We start from the raw sequence: 17,301 nt of genomic DNA, 5'->3' as shown, positions 1-17,301 counted from the left end.
CCCCATAAAGTTAACAGCTGATGTTTCAGCAGAAACTCTGCAAGCCAGAAGGGAGTGGCAGGCTATATTTAAAGTGATGAAGGAGAAAAACCTACAACCAAGATTGCTCTACCCAGCAAGGATCTGATTCAGATTTGATGGAGAAATTAAAAACTTTACACACAGCCAAAAGCTGAGAGAGTTCAGCACCACCAAACCAGCTTTACAACAAATGCTAAAGGAACTTCTCTAGGCAAGAAACACAAGAGAAGGAAAAGACCTACAACAACAAACTCGAAATAATTAAGTAAATGGTAATAGGAACATATATATCGATAATTACCTTAAATGTAAATGGGCTAATTGTGCCCACCAAAAGACACAGACTGGCTGAACGGATAAAAAAACAAGACCCATATATATGCTGTCTACAAGAGACCCACTTCAGACCTAGGGACACATACAGACTGAAAGTGAGGGGATGGAAAAACATATTCCATGCAAATGGAAATCAGAAGAAAGCTGGAGTAGCAATTCTCATATCAGACGAAATAGACTTTATGAGACTAGAAATCGATTGCAGGAAAAGATCTGTAAAAAATACAAACACATGGAGGCTAAACAATACACTACTTAATAACGAAGTGAACACTGACAAAATCAAAGAGGAAATTTAAAAATACCTAGAAACAAATGACAATTGCGACATGACGACCCAAAACCTATGGGATGCAGCAAAAGCAGTTCTAAGACGGAAGTTTATAGGAATAAAATCCTACCTTAAGAAACAGGAAACATCTCTAAAACAACCTAACCTTGCACCTAAAGCAATTAGAGAAAGAAGAACAAAAAACCCCCAAATTTAGCAGAAGGAAAGAAATCATAAAGATCAAATCAGAAATAAATGAAAAGGAAATGAAGGAAATGATAAAAGAAATCATAAAGATCAGATCAGAAATAAATGAAAAAGAAATGAAGGAAACAATAGCAAAGATCAATAAAACTAAAAGCTGGTTCTTTGAGAAGATAAATAAAATTGATAAACCATTAGCCAGACTCATCAAGAATAAAAGGGAGAAGACTCAAATCAATAGAATTAGAAATGAAAAAGGAGATGTAACAACTGACACTGCAGAAATACAAAAGATTATTAGAGATTACTACAAGCAACTGTATGCCAATAAAATGGACAACCTGGAAGAAATGGACAAATTCTTAGAAATGCACAAGCTGCCGAGACTGAACCAGGAAGAAATAGAAAATATGAACAGACCAATCACAAGCACTGAAATTGAAACTGTGATTAAAAATCTTCCAACAAACAAAAGCCCAGGTCCAGATGGCTTCACAGGCGAATTCTATCAAACATTTAGAGAAGAGTTAACATCTATCCTTCTCAAACTCTTCCAAAAGATAGCAGAGGGAGGAACACTCCCAAACTCATTCTATGAGGCCACCATCACCCTGATACCAAAACCAGACAAAGGCGTCACAAAGAAAGAAAACTACAGGCCAATATCACTGATGAACATAGATGCAAAATTCCTCGACAAAATACTAGCACACAGACGCCAACTGCACATTGAAAGGATCATACACCATGATCAAGTGGGGTTTATTCCAGGAATGCAAGGATTCTTCAATATATGCAAATCAATCAACGTGATACACCATATCAACAAACTGAAGAAGAAAAACCATGTGATCATCTCAATAGATGCAGAGAAAGCTTTTGACAAAATTCAACACCCATTTATGATAAAAACCCTGCAGAAAGTAGGCATAGAGGGAACTTTCCTCAACATAATAAAGGCCATATATGACAAACCCAGAGCCAACATCTTCCTCAATGGTGAAAAACTGAAACCGTTTCCAATAAGATCAGGAACAAGACAAGGTTGCCCACTCTCACCACTCTTATTCAACATAGTTTTGTAAGTTCTAGCCATAGAAATTACAGAAAAAAAAAAAATAAAAGGAAACCAAATCGGAAAAGAAGAAGTAAAGCTGTCACTGTTTGCAGATGACCTGATACTATACATAGAGAATATTAAAGATGCTACCAGAAAACTACTAGAGCTAATCAATGAATTTGGTAAAGTAGCAGGATACAAAATTAATGCACAGAAATCTCCTGCATTCTTATACACTAATGATGAAAAATCTGAGAGTCAAATTAAGAAAACACTCCCATTTACCATAACAACCAAAAGAGTAAAATATCTAGGAATAAACCTACCTAAGGAGACAAAAGACCTGTATGCAGAAAATTATAAGACACCGATGAAAGAAATTAGAGATGATACAAATAGATGGAGAGATATTCCATGTTCTTGGATTGGAAGAATTAACATTGTGAAAATGACTCTACTGCCTAAAGCAATCTACAGATTCAATACAATCCCTATCAAGCTACCATTGCCATTTTTTCACAGAAATATAACAAAAAATTGCACAATTTGTATGGAAACACAAAAGACTCTGAATAGCCAAAGCAATCTTGAGAAAGAAAAATGGAAGTGGAAGAATCATGCTCCCTGACTTCAGACTATACTACAAAGCTACAGTAATCAAGACAGTATGGTACTGGCCCAAAAACAGAAATATAGATCAATGGAACAGGTTAGAAAGCCCAGATATAAACCCATGCACATATGGTCACCAAGGAGGCAAGAATATACAGCGGAGAAAAGACAGCATCTTCAATAAGTGGTGCTGGGAAATTGGACAGGTACATGTAAAAGTATGAAATTAGAACACTCCCTAACACCATACACAAAAATAAACTAGAAATGGGTTAAAGACCTAAATGTAAGGCCAGACACTATCAGATTCTTAGAGGAAATCATAAGCAGAACACTCTATGACATAAATCACAGCAAGAACCTTTTTGACCCACCTCCTACAGAAATGGAAATAAAAACAAAAATAAACAAATGGGACCTAATGAAACTTAAAAGCTCTGGCACAGCAAAGGATACCATAAACAAGACCAAAAGACAACTCTCAGAATGGGAGAAAATAGTTGCAAATGAAGCAACTGACAAAGGATTAATCTCAAAAATTAACAAGCAGCTCATGCAGCTCAATAAGAAAAAAACAAGCAACCCAATCCAAAAATGGGCAGAAGACCTAAATAGACATTTCTCCAAAGAAGATATACAGATTGCCAGCAAACACATGGAATAATGCTCAACATCATTAATAATTAGAGAAATGCAAATCAAAACTACAATGAGATATCATCTCACACTTATCCGAATGGCCATCATCAAAAAATGTAGAAACAATAAATGCTGGAGAGTATGTTGAGAAAAGGGAACACTCTTGCACTGTTGGTGGGAATGTAAATTGATACAGCCATTATGGAGAACAGTATGGAGGTTCCTTAAAAAAACTACAAATAGAACTACCATATGACCCAGAAATCCCACTACTGAGCATATACCCTGAGAAAATCATAATTCCAAAAGAATTATGGGGATATGGATTTGAGGATATGGGGAGGGGGAAGGGTAAGCTGTGATGAAGTGAGAGAGTGACATGAACATATATACACTACCAAACGTAGGGTGGATAGCTAGTGGGAATGTTCATTGCAGCTCTATTTACAATAGCCAGGACATTGAAGCAACCTAAGTGTCCATCAACAGATGAATGGATAAAGAAGATATGGCACATATATACAATGGAATATTACTCAGCCATAAAAAGAAACGAAATTGAGTTATTTGTAGTGAGGTGGATGGGCCTAGAGGAGGATATGGGGAGGGGAAAGGGTAAGCTGTGATGAAGTGAGAGAGTGACATGAACATATACACTACCAAACGTAGGGTGGATAGCTAGTGGGAAGCAGTCGCATAGCACAGGGAGATCAGCTAGGTTGTTTGTGACCACCTACAAGGGTGGGATAGGGAGGGTGGGAGGGAGGGAGATGCAAGAGGGAAGAGATATGGGAAGATATGTATATGTATAACTGATTCACTTTGCTGTAAAGCAGAAACTAACACTCCATTGTAAAGCAATTATACTCCAATAAAGATGTTAAAAAAAAGCAAAAAAGAGATGGGACTCTATGAGATAGATAGCATTATATTTATTAGTTTTTATTTTAAGAGGTATAATTGTGGGACTGTAACATAATAAAATGCAGATGTCCTCAGGGCTAGTCTATGATCATCCCCAAGCAGTTAAACTGGAGGATGATTATTTGTATTAAAATAGTTTTTCTTTATTAATTTAATCAACCTATGTGTGTTTCCTCCAAATTTATTTTATAAGTGATACATTCCTTAAGTATTTTAGAGAAAATATTAGTGGCTTTTATGTTCATTGTTTTCTCATTTCAAACTCATCATTTCTAAAATGAAATCCTTAGATTTGCCTCCAAATCAGTACCACTTTTTTCCTCTTCCAAGGTGCATGGGACAGTGGAAAGGGCATAGAATATGGGGTCAGAGAAATGGGCTTGTGTCCTGACTCTGACCATTTTTACTGGGCACCCTTGGGCAAGGGATGACTTCTCTGATTCCCATTTTCCACTTCTGAAAAATAAAATACAGAAGCAATAACTACAGCATATAAAGTGAAACACAAATGTCACCCTCATGCTCATATTTACTCTCCATTTCTGGTAATAACACTCCTATTCTCCAATGGCCTAGACTTCAAGCAATTTACAGAAGAATTATAAATAGCTAATATGTTCAACTAATTGTTCAACTGCACTAATAATTTTTTTTTCATATTTTTGGCAATTGCCTCTGGAAATTGGAAGCATTATATGATCGTGGTGTGTCTATAAGTTGATGAAATCTTTAGCATTATTAAATTAAGAAAAGCAATGTGCAAGCTCTGTGATTCATTGATTTTGCTCCTGGATGCCCAAACTAGAGAAAAATTTCCACAGTTCAAAAATGCATTCCCAAAAATATACATCACAACATCGTTTAACACAGTGAAATGATGTATCTTTGTATTATACTTGTCATAAAGACAGTAGAAGAAAAATTATTTAAGAGATCAAACCAGTAGACGTCTAAAAAATGAGGAAAGCAGGGAATTCTGGAAGGAATTTGTCATGGAAATGCCAATTATCAGCAAAGATTTTTTTTCTTGTGTTTTTAGGGGAAAATACTTTCCATGTAAAAGTTTGAGATTGCACTAAGTTGTGAACATCACAAGAAAACCCACCCCCTTCAGAGGTTCTGTTAGGGTCATTTGGCACACTGTGATTACAAGCAGGGGTCCTGTGATTTCATACAGGAGTTGGAGTGCTTCTTATCTTGTAGATAGTGGCTTACTCATTAGAAAAATGTCTTTTATTCTCCCCTGAACCTCAGGCAGATTCCTCTCAGAGAAATGAATAACAAAAATCATAATCTCTAGGAAAGGCACCACCTCTTAACAGTACCTGGGATTTGAAAACTTGTACTTTGAGCATCAGCCACCTGCAAATGTACTTGCAATGCTTTGGATTAATGGCCACTGAAGCTTTCATTTACCTCTTTCTACCATCAAGATTTAAACTACAGTCAAGAATCAACCATTTATAGATCCTTTCCTGGGAACAGAAACCTGGTTGATGACTAAGAATAAGCATCTGATTAGATAGCTTCAAGATGGTGGAGGAGTAAGACGTGGAGATCAACTTCCTCCACAAAAATACATTAAAAATACATCTACATGTGGAACAGCTCCTACAGAACACCTACTGAATGCTGGCAGAAGACCATAGACTTCCTAAAAGCTGGGTAGCTAACAGAGTCTTTGTGCTCCAGCTGGATATTAGACATGAGTCTCTGAGGTGGGACAGCTGAGTTCAGGACATTGGTCCACAAGAGACCTCCTGGCCCAATGTAATATCAAACAGTGAAAGCTCTCTCAGAGATCTCCATCTCAACAACAACACTCGTCTCCACTCCAACGATCAGCAAGCTAGACCCTATGCCAAACAACTAGCAAGACAGAAACACAAACCCACCCATTGGCAGACAGGCTGCCTAAAATCATAATACGGTCACAGACACCTCAAAACACACCACAGGATGTGGTCCTGCACACCCGAAAGACAAGATCCAGCCTCATCCACCAGAACACAAGCACCAGTACCCTCCACCAGGAAGCCAACAAAACCCACTGAACCAACCTTACCCACTGGGGGCAGACACCAAAAAAAATGGGACGTATGAACCTGCAGACTGCAGAAAGGAGACCCCAAACACAGTAAGTTAAGCAAAATGAGAAGACAGAGAAATACACAGCAGATGAAAGAGCAAGCAAGGTAAAAACCCACAAGAACAAACAAATGAAAAGGAAATAGGCCGTCTACCTGAAAAAGAATTCAGAATACTGATAGTAAGGATAATCCAAAATCTTGGTTATAGAATGGAGAAAATACAAGAAACGTTTAACAAGGACCTAGAAGAACTAAAGAGCAAACAAACAATGATGAAAAACACAATAAATGAAACTGAAAATGCTCTGGAAGGAATCAATAGCAGAATAGCTGAGGCAGAAGAACGGATAAGTGACCTGGAAGATAAAATAGTGGAAATAACTACTGCAGAGCAGAATAAAGAAAAATAAGGAAAAGAATTGAGGACAGTCTCAGACACCTCTGGGACGAAATAACATGACCATTATTGGAAATATAAGGGTCCCAGAAGAAGAAGAGAAAAAGAAAGGCACTGAGAAAATATTTGAAGAGATTATAGTTGAAAATTTCCCTAATATGTGAAAAGAAATAGTCAATCAATTCCAGGAAATGCAGAGACTCCCATACAGGAGAAATGCAAGGAGAAACACGCCAAGACACATATTAATCAAACAATCAAAAATTAAATATAAAGAAAAAATATTAAAAGCAGCAAAGGAAAAGCAACAAATAACATACAAGGGAATCCCCATAAGGTTAACAGCTGATCATTCAGCAGAAATTCTGAAAGCCAGAAGGGTTTGACAGGACATATTTAAAGTGATGGAAGAGAAAAACCTACAACCATGATTACTATATCCAGGAAGGATCTAATTCAGATTCGAAGGAGAAATTAAAATATTTACAGACAAGCAAAATCTAAGAGATTCTAGCATCAGCAAACCAGCTTTACAACAAATGCTAAAGGCACTTCTTTAGGCAGTAAACACAAAAGAAGGAAAAGATCTACAATAACAAACCCAAAACAATTAAGAAAATGGTAATAGGAACACAGATATTAATAACTACCTTAAATGTAAATGGATTAAATGCTCCAACCAAAAGACATAGACTGGCTGAATGGTTAAGAAAACAAGACTTGTATATATGCTGTGTACAAAAGACCCACTTCAGACCTAGGGACACATACAGACTGAAAGTGAGGGGATGGAAAAAATATTCTATGCAAATGGAAATCAAAAGAAAGCTGGAGTAACATTTCTCATATCAGACAAAACAAACTTTAAAATAAAGACTATAACAAAAGAAAAAGAAGGACACTACATAATGATGAAGGGATTGATCGAAGAAGAAGATATAACAATTGTAAATATTTATGCACCCAACATAGAAGCACCTCAATACATAAGGCAAATACTAACAGCCATAAAAGGGGAAATCAACAGCAACACAATCATTGTAGGGAACTTTAACACCCCACTTTCACCAATGGACAGATCATCCAAAATGAAGATAAATAAGGAAACACAAGCTTTAAATAATACATTAAACAAGAGGAACTTAATTGATATTTACAGAACATTCCATCCAAAAACAACAGAATACACGTTCTTCTCAAGTGCTCATGGAACTTTCTCCAGGATAGATCATATCTTGGGTCACAAATCAAGCCTTGGTAAATTTAAGAAAATTGAAATCATATTAAGTATCTTTTTGACCACAATGCTATGAGATTAGATATCAATTACAGGAAAAAATCTGTAAAAAATACACACATGGAGGCTAAACAATACACTACTAAATAACCAAGAGATTACTGAAGAAATCAAAGAGGAAATCAAAAAATACCTAGAAACAAATGACAATGAAAACACGACAACCCAAAACCTATGGGATGCAGTAAAAGCAGTTCTAAGACGGAAGTTTATAGCAATACAATCCTACCTCAAGGAAAGAGAAACATCTCAAATAACAACCTAACCTTACACCTAAAGCAATTAGAGAAAGAAGAACAAAACAAACCCCAAAGTTAAGAGAAGGACAGAAATCATAAAGATCAGTTCAGAAATAAACGAAAAAGAAATGAAGGAAACAACAGCTAAGATCGATCAAAATAAAAGCTGGTTCTTTGAGAAGATAAACAAAATTGATAAACCACTAGCCAGACTCATCAAGAAAAAAAGAGAGAAGACTCAGGTCAATAGAATTAGAAATGAAAAAGGAGAAGTATCCACTGACATTGCAGAAATACAAAGGATCCTGAGAGATTACTGCAAGCAACTCTATACAAATAAAATGGACAACCTGGAAGAAATGGACAAATTCTTAGACAAGAAAACCTCATGAGACTGAACTGGGATGGAATAGAAAATATAAACAGACCAAACACAAGCACTGAAATTGAAATTGTGATTAAAAATTTTCCAAAAAAAAAAGCACGGGACCAGATGGCTTCACAGGCGAATTCTATCAAACATTTAGAGAAGAGCTAACACCTATGTTTCTCACACTCTTCAAAAATATAGCAGAGGGAGGAACACTCCCAAACTCATTCTACTAGGTCACCATCACCCTGATACCAAAACCAGACAAAGATGTCACAAAGAAAGAAGACTACAGGCCAGTATCACTGATGAACATAGATGTAAAAATCTTCAACAAAATACTAGCAAACAGAATCCAACAGCACATTAAAAGGATCATACACCATGATCAAGTGAGGTTTATCCCAGGAATGCAAGGATTCTTCAATATATGCAAATCAATCAATGTGATAAATCATATTAACAAATTGAAGGAGTAAAGCCATATGATCATTTCAATAGATGCAGAAAAAGCTTTTGACAAAACTCAACACAGATTTATGATAAAAACCCTCCAGAAAGTAGGCATAGAGGGAATATTCCTCAACATAATAAAGGCCATATATGACAAACCCACAGCCAACATTGTTCTCAATGGTGAAAAACTGAAAGCATTTCCACTACGATCAGGAACAACACAAGGTTACCCACTTTCACCACTATTATTCAACATAGCATTGGAAGTTTTAGCCACAGCAATCAGAGAAGAAAAAGAAATAAAAGGAAGCCAAATAGGAAAACAAGAAGTAAAACTGTCACTGTTTGCAGATGGCATGGTGCTATGTATAGAGAATCCCAAAGATGCTACCAGAAAACCACTAGAGCTAACCAATGAATTTGGTAAAATAGCTGGATATAAAATTAATGCACAGAAATCTCTTGCATTCCTATACACTAATGATGAAAAATCTGAAAGAGAAATTAAGGTCACACTCCCATTTACCATTGCAAGAAAAAGAATAAAATACCTAGGAATAAACCTAACTAAGGAGAAAAAAGACCTGTATACAGAAAACTATAAGACACTGAGGAAAGAAATTAAAGATAATACAAACATATGGAGAGATATACCATGTTCTTGGATTAGAAGAATCAACATTGTGAAAATGACTATACTATCCAAAGAAATCTACAGTTTCAATGAAATCCCTATTAAAATACCAATGGCATTTTTCACAGAACTAGAACAAAAAATTTCACAATTTGTATGGAAACACAAAAGACTCCGAATAGCCAAAGCAGTCTTGAGAGAGAAAAACGGAGCTGGAGGAATCAGGCTCCCTGACTTCAGAGTATACTACAAAGTGACAGTAATCAAGAGAGTATTGTACTGGCACAAAAACAGAAATATAGATCAATGGAACAGGAGAGAAAGCCCAGAGATAAACCCACAAACATACGGTCACCTTATCTTTGATAAAGGAGGCAAGAATATACAATGGAGAAAAGACAGCCTGTTCAATAGTGGTGCTGGGAAAACTGGACAGCTACACGTAAAAGAATGAAATTAGAAGACGCCCTAACACCATACAGAAAAATAAACTCAAAATGGATTAAAGACATAAATGTAAGGTCAGACACTATAAAACTCTTAGAGGAAAACATAGGCAGAACACTCTATGACATACATCACAGCAAGATCCTTTTTGGCCCACCTCCTAGAGAATGGAAATAAAAACAAAACAAAAAAAAAACAAATGGGACCTAATGAAACTTAAAAGCTTTTGCATGGTAAAGGAAACCATAAACAAGAAGAAAAGACAACCCTCAGAATGGGAGAAAATATTAGCAAACGAAGCAACTGACAAAGGATTAATCTCCAAAATATACAGGCAGGTCATGCAGCTCAATATCACAAAACAAACAACCCAATCCAAAAATGGGCAGAAGACCTAAATAGACATTTCTCCAAGGAAGATATACAGATTGCCAACAAACACATGAAAGGATGCTCAACGTCAATAATCATTTGAGAAATGCAAATCAAAACTACAATGAGGTATCACCTCACGCCAGTCAGAATGGCCAACATCAAAAAAATCTACAAATAATAAATCCTGGCGAGGGTGTGGAGAAAAGGGAACCTTCCTGCACTGTTGGTGGGAATGTAAATTGATACAGCCACTATGGAGAACAGTATGGAGGTTCCTTAAAAAACTGAAAATAGAACTACCATACGACCCAGCAATCCCACTACTGGGCATATATCCTGAGAAAACAATAATTCAAAAAGAATCATGTACCACAATGTTCATTGTAGCTCTATTTTCAGTAGCCAGGACATGGAAGCAACCTAAGCATCCATCGACAAATGAATAGGTAAAGAATATTTGGCACATATATACAATGGAGTATTATTCAGCCATAAAAGGAAACGAAATTGAGTTATTTGTAGTGGGCTGGATGGAACTAGAGACCGTCATACAAAGTGAAGTAAGTCAGAAAGAGATAAACAAATACTGTATGTTAACACATATATATAGAAGCTAAAAAAAATGGTTCTGAAGAACCAGGGACAGGACAGGAATAAAGACACGGGCATAGAGAATGGACTTGAGAACACGGGGAGGGGGATGGGTAAGCTGGGACGAAGTGAGAGAGTGGTATGGACATATATACACTACCAAATGTAAAATAGATCACTAGTGTGAAGCAGCCACATAGCACAAGTAGATCATCTTGTTGCTTTGTGTCCACCTAGAGTGGTGGGATAGGGAGGGTGGGAGGGAGACGCAAGTGGGAGGAGGTATGCAGATATATGTATATGTATAGCTGTTTCACTTTTATACAGCAGAAATTAACACACCATTTTAATGCAATTATACTCCAATACAGATGTTAAAAAAATAAATTAAATAAAATAAATTTTAAAAAATAAAAAAAAAGAATAAGCATCTTACCATCCAATATACCACCTGGTGCTTTAAACCTCACCCACTGTATTTGATAAATTGGCAGCCATCCTGAGGATGCTGAAGAAAGGTCAGTTTCTTTAAAATACAATCAGTCTTTTGATTTCTGTCAAAGAGGGCTGCCAGTCTGTCAGCATGGAATCATTACAAGTCTATAGCAGAGAAGTGAAATAGAGAGTAGAGATAAGTGTTTCGGGAGAATTTTTTACATTAAAATAATTTTCCTTCTTAGAGGGATCCCTGTTGCTAATTGTGGTCCATCCACACAGGCCTTGACCAAGCCAGGCTGGACCACACTTACCTCAGGTCCATGAGGACCATGATCTAGAACTTAGAGCTGGAGGGTTGTATAGAGTAGTGATTAAAATCATCAAGGCTGAAACCAGGCTGCTGGGGTTTCAATATCAACTCCGACACTCACATGCTGTGCTGGACAAGTTTCCTGGCTAAGATTGTGTTTCCCTCATCTGTAACAGAGTGAATGATGCTGACGTTATTGCAGTAACTCCTTCACAGAGCCATGGTGAGGATCACAGGAGTAAATTCATGGCACTAAACAGGGCTGGTACATAGTGGGAAGCTCAAAAGGTCTGTTCCCACTATCATGGATGATTTGCCCCCAAATTGCTGTAACTCACTCTCTGTTACATCATTCATGTCCTGCTCAAATGTCTTCCTTACAGACCTACCCTAACCCCCTTTCCGAAATAACCCCACAGATCCCTAGTTCCTGGCCTAGCTTTTATAGCTTCATGACAATTATCATTATCAGAAATTATATGGACTGTTTATTTATTATCTGTCTCCAACTTCTCCCCCAATAAGCTCTTGAAGATGGATCATTTGTTTTGAATTCTCATCAACTAGAACCATGCCTGGCACCAGTAGACGTTTAACAAATTGCCCCTTAATCAATGAACAAACAAGGGAAAAGAATGGTATATTCTTACTAAAAAACACTGCCACTGGCCAGAAGTTAAAAGGAATGGAGTAGATTTATATGTTCTGATATAAAAATATCTCCAACCCATATTTTAAGTATAAAGGAGCAAGTTTCATAAGAGTATATATATTAAAAATATATATCTAAAATATTAAGATTGTACCAGTGTGGTATCCCTGGGTATAAAATACCAGGGGAAAAATACAATTTAATGTGTAGACCAGTGACCTTAATAGTACTGCTAAAACTGTAACTCTTTGATTTTATAAAAGGCTTATTTTATTTAAATCTGTTGTTTAAATTACATCAATGTTCAGTTATTGTAAATTGCATTCCATCCAACTCTTACCTTTGTAGGTGTTTCCATCAATATTAAGTCTCTCAAGAAGGCTATATTTACTGTGTGCTGTTCCTTCCACATTCTTCCACATTTCTCTACAACAAAATGATCTCCCAGGTGACTTGGCTGTCTATTTTCTCCTTTTATTTTTATATGATAAAACTCTAGCTGTTTCAATGCTAACAATCACCTCTCTTAAACCTAGAGTTTTAACACTTAGTGCAATTGAAAAGTTGACTAGTAGTTGTTCATTTATTTATTCATTGCTGAGCACATGCTCTGTACCAAGCAATACATTTCTTGCCCTCAAAAATTCCCAGTCTAAAGTTTTCCCAACTGACTTTTTACCCAAGTTTTCTAGCTGGTCAGTATTTACCATAGTAATAAATATTTTAGATGATGCTTTTAAATATCAATCATAGTTAAATATGGAAGGTACCCCAGTTTTGCAGAAGATGACCAAAAATCACAAAGAGGATGTGACTTGTCAGCAGCTGCACAGCTATTTAGACAAGAGCTGGAACATGAATTCAGCTTTCCTAAGGAGAATGTGCTTAAGTGACTAAGTCTGTGTAAAATAATGGGGCTGGTCAAAGTTATTCTAAATATACTGTATCAGTTATCTATTACCTCAGTAGTGATGGATGACTGACAACACAAAGCCTCAGAGGCATGTCTTGTTCACAGTACAAAGAAAGGTAGGTCGTTCTAATAGGCAGTTCCACTGATCTTGGCTGGGTTCACAAATGTCTAGGCTGATTTTGGCTGAGGGGAGGGTGATGACTCAACTCTGCCCTTCATGTGCCTCATCCTTGAGCAAACCAGCCTGAGCATGTTCTCAGGGTAATGATAGAAGCAAAAGAGAGAAAGAAAGAACCATCCCAGTTTTACAAGTGCTTTTCCAGACTCTGTTTGTGTCATGCTGTTTAACATCTCATTGGTCAAATCAAGTCACCTGGCTGTCACCATATTTGGGGTCAGAGTTACATGACAAAAGTATGATTAGAGGGAGGGGTGAAGACTTGGCTATTTTTGGAATTCACCACAGATCCCTTCAAGTATTGAGATATTAGGATTGGACCAATATTTAATTGAATAATTTTGTTTATACTTTTAATTTGCACTGTGAGACACACACACATCTCACAAGAGGTTGGGTCAAGACATAGTTGTGTAAAATGGGAAAAAAAAAAAAACAAAAAAAACAAAAAAAAAACAGCTCTCCAATTTTTTCCCCAGCACTACTCTCAAATGTTGTGCTTTTGTAGTTTACTTGAGAAACATTCTTATCAAATTATGAGCATGAATCTGTTTTTTTTTTCCCGGCTAGAATGCCCATTGTTTTGTTTTGTTTTTTTGATTGTTGTTCAATGATTTATATATAATGACATATCATTTTGTAGCTGGATATCCAACTGTTTCTAAATGTTGTACTATCTTAATTACCTTATTGCTCATTCTTATTAATATACTGGAAAGAGAAGAAATGAAAGGGGAATGAAGCTCATGAAACATACAAATGGACCTAACATGGGATAAAAATCAGTGAAGAATGGGATGATGTAAAATGGACTTTTATCTCCCTGTTTTATAAATCCTACAGATTTTGACTACTGAGGCATATACATGAATACACACAAAAATGCACTTGAAAATTACCACAGCAAGCTTCCCACTGTGTCAGCCTCACTGACCAGGTAACTGCTGAACGATTAGTTGCCTCAATCTCATTAGATCTGTGAGGTTAATGATACCATTTCTCTACTTGAAAAACCTTTCCTCTTTCTCTGTTTAGTTAACTCCATTATGTTCCACATCAGCTGTCTCACCTGGCATTTTATGAAGCCTATTCTATTCAACAATAACTGTCTATTGTTAAATAAATTTGGAATAAGGTGAAAACTATATCTACCACCTGGAATTTCACAGTGCCCATTACCAAAATAAAAATTCTGAAAAGTCCTGCAAGAAAGAATCCAATTTAGCTTTAATTTAGCTTAAAATTTTGAAAATCTGTTTGATATGCATATGTTTTTCAGAGGGTAATTATTGCCATGTCATTAGAAAATGTTTTTCCAATACAGTGTGGAAAATGCTGTCTTCTAAAAATGTAAGTTTTTATTCATTTTCACAAAAATGTTCAGGGAAACAGAATTATTAATGCACATCTTTTACTTAGAACTTCTGTGTCTCAACCTTTTCCTGCTGGAAATTAGTGAGACAAGCAAAAATTCTACATGTTAGGCAAGATTGTACCAGTGGAAAAAAAAATGTCCTTGGGCCAAATTTATATCTGATCCCAGAGAACTAAGTAAGTAGAGTTGCCTGCCAGGATACTGAGCCTGTATGCCACTGAATTCCCTTGATTGTCTTGTTGGAAAATGTTTAGGTACAGCCTAAAATTATACAGTAAGCATTCTTCATATATGCACAACTATAGAGAATTATGAAAATTGTTTAGTTTGTTATGGCTCCAGTGGTTAAAAAATAATGGCTTCACATAATTTGTCATGTCTTCTTTTGAGAGGTGAAGTTTATGTCTCCTTCCATTTAATCTGGATGAGCTTTTTACTCTCTAGTAACAGAGTGAGCTGAGACTCTCTGAATTGTTAGATGTGGTCACATAGGTGATACGCCTCAAGTCTTCTTAGCTTAGATACTCTCCTTTGGAACCCTGAGCTGTTAAGTAGGAAGTCTGACTTTCCTGAACTCACCAGGCTCTGAAGAAGCCCAGACTGTTACTGAACTCAAATTGGTCTGCTCACTGCTCAAAAGCCAATAATCAAGGGGAAAGTGTCAGTGAAAAAGGAAAGTTGTTTTTTTCAGAAAAGCTGGCAGTCTGAGGAGAAGATGGACTCGTGTCCAGAGACCAACTCCCAAGATTCTGCTCAGTCATGACAATTTTTTAAAGGGGAAACAATCTCAGTCAATCATTAAGGTATGAGGTCAGATTCTTCGTCATCTTTCCATTGTGTGCAGACCTTCTGACTTCTCCTGATCTTCCTTTGGACACTGTCTTGCTTGTGTGTTTTGCCTGCAATTGGATGTTCTCTTGCCCGTGTGTTTCACTGTGCTTGCAGGGTCTGCCCGCAAATTTGCAAACAGGAGAGCTGAGGGTAGAGAGTTAGTCATTCTTTAACTACTTAATTATTCATTCTTAGTCCTTTTAATCCAGGAAAGGAATCAACAAGTTAGGCAAGGCATTGTGTGCATTCAGTAGAGAAGAAGTCAGGAATTAGGTTAAATGTTACCTAGTGATCTCATTTTTATAATTAAGGTTTAAAGGGAACAGAAATAGACAAATGGGAAAAGGGCAAAAGAGATGCTTACAAGACCACATGGAAACGTTATGTGAGTCGTTCCAGCTGACAGCCCCAAGTCACATCCCAGAGGACAGGCAGCATTTCCTTCCAGATATGTGAGTCAAGTTGCCTCCAGAAGATTCCAGCCACAACTCTTGAGTCATCCCAAGCAGTCTTATGTTACTAGCTGAAGTCTCTGATATGATGGAGCAGAGAGAAGCCATCTTCACTGTGCTATCTGATTCTTGACCCACCGAATCAGTGAGCATAAAAAAAAATGATTATTTTACACCACTATGTGTCATTGTGCCTTATTATCTACAATGGTAACTAGAAGAGTGGCCATGTAAATGTACGTTTTTGACACTTTACTAATATTAGTAATCAATATTTTATTGATTACTGAGATAGGTCAAATACATTGCTATGTATTTCACTTACTCATCTAATTATAACACAATTCCTGGGAATTAAGTCCCATTATCTCCTTGCTAATGAAGAAGACATTAAGGTTTAGAGAAGTCAAATAGCTTGTCCATTATTCCTATTTGAAATTTAAACTGTGTATCTCTAGGTGACACCAACTGACATATTCTAAAAAGGAACTGGGGTGTAATTGAGGAATTACATCAGAGTGAATTCAGTCCTATAAACTTCAAATACCTTTCAAATCTTCAAATAATTGAAGATCCAACTGAAGAACTGGAGTAGGAAATATCACTAAAGTTCTGATCACCCCCTCAACCAAAGTCTTTCTTTCTTCTTCTTTCTGAGGGATTTGTTATTTTCCTGGTGTTCAGATCCTTTGATTGATCCTTTGATTGAAATTTGATTTCAAGAAACACTGTGGCATGCCATTCTGTAGTACATCGCAGATTCCCTATAACATCAGTTTAGCTTCTGGGCTATTTGATATCATCATGACTGACCCATTCATATATTGTGTTGACTCTAAAGTGGATTTATGCTCTCTGGTATCCTGGTGAAATTACAGAAATATCATCGTTTTGTTGTTACTACTGAAATAATAACCATGATTAAATCATGCAGCAATTTGGTGTCACCTGTGAGATAACTTCCAGGGCCACTTGGTCCTGAATCTGGGCTGTGTCCCTCCCCTATAACTTTCAGAACTGCCACCTATAGTGTTGGCAGTTGTCAGACACTACACCCTCCACTCCTCTACCCTTTAGAGTCTGTGATGTTTACAAAACAAAGAGGGTAACTTTTATTTTTTTATTTTTTTTAACATCTTTATTGGAATATAACTGTTTTACAATAGTGTGTTAGTTTCTCCTTTACAAC

Source organism: Physeter macrocephalus, chromosome 14, assembly GCF_002837175.3.
Source record: "Physeter macrocephalus isolate SW-GA chromosome 14, ASM283717v5, whole genome shotgun sequence".
NCBI lineage: Eukaryota > Metazoa > Chordata > Mammalia > Artiodactyla > Physeteridae > Physeter > Physeter macrocephalus.
Note: the sequence above shows the minus strand (reverse complement) of the source record.